Raw genomic sequence first — 5,038 nt, 5'->3', positions numbered from 1 at the left:
GCCCCCGGAGGCCCCTCCAGCTGCCCCTGGCCGCCCGCCCCAGCCTCCTTCCCGCGGCCCCGTGTCCCCGCGCCCCCTGCCACTGTGGTCCATGTGGTCCGCGGTGGCCGCGCCCGGGACGGTGCCGGAGGGCGGGGCCGGTGCCCTGCCCAGCCGGCCTCGGGGCCTTCTCAGGGCTCGGCCCCTCTGTCCACGGCCACGTCACTCTCCGTCCTGTCACCGCCGTGCGCCTCCCGCGTTTCCGGAACTACTGCCAATCCTGCCTCTCCCCACGGGCAGTGGCCCCCTTTTTGGGGAGAGCCCTCACTTGTAGGCTGGTGGTGGCGGAACCTTCCCACTCTGCAGACGGCATACCTGGGGACGGGAGACGTGGGTGAGCTGCCCTGCGGGGCGGGTCGCTTGCCCCCACGTGATGCCGCCCCTTCGAGCTGTAAGTGGCCCGGCCGGCAAAGTGGCTGTGAAGTGAGTACGGTAGGGTCGCTGGGAAGAAAAGACAGAAATGCGTGAGCTGCCGGGGGCGGCGTGTGGGGCAGAGTCGGGGAGAACAAGGCTGAGCCCCCTGGGCCACGGCCACGCAGGCTGGTTCCTGTGCGCTTCACTGTCCGCAGTAAGCTCTGCCAGCAACGTCCCTGGTCCCCTCGTCTGCACGTGCCGTCAGCCGGGCTCTGCTCCGAGCTCTCGTCTGCTGCCCACGGGGGGTCGGGGGGACACGCTGGCCCAGGCTGGTGACGGGGCTGTGCGTGCTCCCCAAGTTCCTACCACCCAACCGGCCGCCCTTCCTTCCTTGGCCAGCTCAGCTGCTTACCGAGCACCGGCCTGTGGCCGGCGCCGTGCGGGGCTGGGGGTGTGCGGACACGCCGCAGGGGAGTGGACGTGCAGCAGGGACGGGGGACCCGATCTCTCCGCTCCGCACGGTCCGGAATTCAGGGAGTGGGACTTCCTCGTGGAGAAGCCGCGAGCCAGTCTGCTCACTGGTGGCGGCCACACAGGCGCTCGCCTCAGCCCTGTGCTAGAAGCCCGCAGGATTGCCCACGTGGTTCCCTGCGCCTGGCAGAGCGCCTTCTGTGGGCTGCCGCCGAGGGGACGGAGACACGGCCCAGAGCCACGAGGCCACACGTGTCTGGGCGGGGTGGGGGGGCTGAGGTGGAGGCGCCAGCGGGACCCAGACCCGTTCCTCATTTTCTCCACAAGTGGCCGCTGGAGGAAGTGATGTTCAGGCCCCTGCTGCCGGGAAGCCTTCCTGGAGGGCCCGCTGCAGAGCGAGGGGCGCGCTGCCTCCCTCCGGCCACGAGCCGCCCACATGGGTGCTTACGCTGGACCATGTGAAAATTCGAGCGACTCCGTCACTTCCTTTGGGAGTGGACTTTCCAGATGCGGCCTGAGGGAGCTGGCCCGGGTGAGAGTGGAGCGTGGTGTCTGGTGTCTGTGCGTCTGTCCGGGTCCTGCCTGGGTCCCGCGAGGTGAGTGCTGGACACGGCACTGGGGTGGACGCACTCGCCCGCCGCTCCCTGTTCTCTCTGTCGCGTCGCCCGCAGCCCCCCGAGGGGTCCCTTGTCTTTGGCGCACGGTCCTGGTCCGTGAGGTCCGTCCTGAAGGGGACTCTGGGCCCTCTGCTCGCACGGGACGTCGGTCCTGTTGTCCCATCCCCGTCCTCACGCGTCTGTTCCCCGAGGTCCACGGGGACAGAGGGGCACACTTAGCGGCGTGGTGGCTCCGCCCAGGTCATGGGTGTGGACACGGGACAGAGGGGCACACTTAGCGGCGTGGTGGCTCCGCCCAGGTCATGGGTGTGGACACGGGACAGAGGGGCACACTTAGCGGCGTGGTGGCTCCGCCCAGGTCATGGGTGTGGACACGGGGACAGAGGGGCACACTTAGCGGCGTGGTGGCTCCGCCCAGGTCATGGGTGTGGACACGGGGACAGAGGGGCACACTTAGCGGCGTGGTGGCTCTGCCCAGGTCACGGGTGTGGACACGGGACAGAGGGGCACACTCAGCGGCGTGGTGGCTCCTGCGCGGTCCAGGTGCCGGGGCAGCAGCCGCCCGCGAGGGTCTCCATCTGGAGCGCGCCCACGCTGCACCACAGGGTGCCACCCGACGCTGTGCCCACGGCCGCGCGTTTCCCAGACCTGTCGATGAGGCGTGTTCTCGTCACGGTGCAGCATCCCAAGAAGTGCGGCACAGCCGCTGTGTGGGAAGGGCTGGAAACCCCACAGTGGGTCAGGACAGAGCCTGTGGCAAGGTCCTGGGGCAGGGTGGGGGCAGGGTGGGGGCAGGAGGGGGCCAGGCCTCGTGACTCCCGCGAACGGGTGCAGTTTTGGGGGAACACACATCCTCCTCAAGATCTTGTGCTAATTGTTAACATGTCCCTTGTGTAGGAAGCTGGAGTGCGCCGTGCCCGGGGAGGTGAGGGGCGCCGTGCCCGGGAGGTGAGGGGCGCCGTGCCCGGGGAGGTGAGGGGCGCCTGTGTAGGAAGCTGGAGGGCGCCGTGCCCGGGGAGGTGAGGGGCGCCGTGCCCGGGAGGTGAGGGGCGCCGTGCCCGGGGAGGTGAGGGGCGCCGTGCCCGGGGAGGTGAGGGGCGCCATCCCTCCCTCCAGAGGAACACAAGCCCCGGGCAGGTGGTGCTGGTGGTGGCCTCAGGACCGTGCAAGCAGGGAGGGGGCCCCGGGGTGGGCGGGCCTGGAAAGGAGGGTCTGTGGAGGCGCAGAGCTGCCCGCTGTGCCCTCCCCCCCCGGGGAAGCACTGCTGGTGGAGAGGAGCTGGCTGGGTGTGGGGGTGCAGGCCCAGAAGAGCCCCTGCTATGCGTGAGGAAGAGGGTGGGGGTCTCCAGTCACCCGCAGGCCTGTGCGCTGCCCACCCAGTTGGGTCCCCCCTGTGGCCGTCAGCTCCCCAGCCTCTCGAGGTGTGTGGGGTTAGGGGCCTGTGGGTCTGTCCACAGGGTCCAGTCCCGCACAGACCAGCCTGGCCGTCCCTGACGCCGCAGTGGGGACAGGGTCCGGGTGGTCCAGGAACTGCAGGGAGAACACGCCCCCCCCAGAACTGAAGGCACCTTGGGTGACCCGATCTTTCTAATTTGACCCCTGGATTTTCAGGGAAGACAAAGCACATGAAACAAGGCTGCCCCTGGGTCTGCGTGGGCTGCACCGTAGGGCACTGTCCCGGCTCAGTGGTCGGGGGCCGCAGGCGGGAAAGGCCAGTCGCTCAGGTGGCGGGTTGGGGGGGCGTCATGCAGGTGTCCTGGGATTTCTGGTGGCAAACGGCGCACCCATGACACGTGTCTGGTCCACACTCGGTGGGGAAGGAGCACGGCTCACCAGGGCTCGCAGACCCGTTCTTCTGAAGGTGTGACCTGCGCCTGCACTGTGCGCTGAGCCCCCTGCGGTGACCTCCCCCCCTGCAGTGGCCCCCCCCATGCTGAGCACCCCGTGATTGCGGGACAGGCTGGGGACAAAGGGTGGGCAGGCAGGCGGGGACTCATGGTCCTGGAAGACGCCCAGTAAGGTGATCACAGGAACAAGCGGGTTAGACGCAAGCGTTTGCAAGGCGGCGGGTGGCGGGGAAAGGAGGGGGTCACGAGTGGCACGTCGGAGGAGAGGCCGCCAGGCCCTGTGTCTGGCCTGAGACGGGCCCGGGACGGGGCAGGGGCCGCCAGAGCGCCCCCCTTGGAGGCTGGGCCAAGGGCGTCAGGCTATCGTCAGAGCAGAGGGGCTGGAGGGGGAGGTGCGGGGGGCGAACGGCGTCCCCCAAATCCAAGTCCACCGGCGCCTCATTAGTGATGGTTTAGACAAAGGGCCTTCGCAGATGCAGCTCAGGTGAGGGCAGGAAGCACCTGTACGGCGCTGGGAGGGCTTGCACCCCACGGTGGCCTTGTAAGGGCAGAGGAGGACTCGCCGGGGCTCGGGAGGAGCCGTGTGCAAGCGGACGGGGGGCCACAAGCCCGGGAAGGGGGGCGAGGCCCAGCCCCGCCCACACCTTGACTGGGACCTTCAGCTTCCGAACAGAGGAGGTAAGTTCCCCTGGTTTGTCATAATTTGGGAAACAACACAGGTTGTCAAAGGAAAGGAAAGTGATTTCACGCATCAAAGCCCAGACGACACAGACCCCGAGCTCCCAGCCCCTGTTCTGGGGTCTGCTCTCCTTGTGCCTCGGTTTCCCTGAATGTTCCACCAGCCCCCCCCCCCAATCATTGGTGTCCCTCCCACGGCAGAGGATTAAGACACGTGACTTCTCAGGAAGTGGCTGGGGTCCCCGTTGTCCCTGAAGTTCTCTGCGGCGAGTGGAGGCGGGAATAGCGCCTGCTCCGCTGAGTTCACGTGCATGTCGCTCTGGGTTCTGGACTCTTCTCTCTGTGGGCAGGGTTGGCTTTCAGAGGGGAAGACACATGCTTCTGGGATGCATAGGTGATCACAGGTTTTACATTCTGTTTAAGTTTTAAATGTTTCCTCCGTATTAAAATCATTTTAATACATGGTTGCTCGTAATTTAGATAGTTGACTGACAGTTTACGGTTTGTAAATACAACGCCGACAGCTCAAAACTCATTGTCTGGAGCAAAGTAAACACCTTCTGCGCGGCCTCGCCCCTCGTTCCCATGGCGACCGGCTCCTCTGCCTGCAGGTGTTTCCAGCACCTTCTCTGGGCGTTTCTGAGGCCCCAAGCTGAAGAGATTTCCTTTCTCTTCCTGTTCATCGTAATGGTCGACGTGGTGTAGCGGAAAAGCTACGTCGCCCTGGGTTTTCCTTGTGAGAACAACGTCGAGCTGCAGGGCCCCTGCTGCGGTTCGCCGTCTCCACCCCCCCGCACCCGAGCCCGGGTCCGCGGCGGCCCGCTGTGCTTGCCCCTGCGCAGGGGCCCGGAGACCGCAGGCCGCCGAGCGCACCCTCGTCTGGAATCTAAACCAGAAAGCACTCACTCCAGACCCTCAGCCTGGGTGTTAGTCAGACTCTGGCCGCTGGCACGAGCGGAGGCGCAGGGGGCACGGCCCGCTGCCCGTGAGGGGGTCCCAGGGCGGCCGGGGACCGACTGCCGTCAGCGCCCG

This window comes from Crocuta crocuta, unplaced genomic scaffold (assembly GCF_008692635.1).
Source record: "Crocuta crocuta isolate KB4526 unplaced genomic scaffold, BGI_CrCroc_1.0 scaffold750, whole genome shotgun sequence".
NCBI classification, from domain to species: domain Eukaryota; kingdom Metazoa; phylum Chordata; class Mammalia; order Carnivora; family Hyaenidae; genus Crocuta; species Crocuta crocuta.
The sequence above is the reverse complement of the archived record's forward strand: the minus strand, read 5'-3'. Positions refer to the sequence as shown.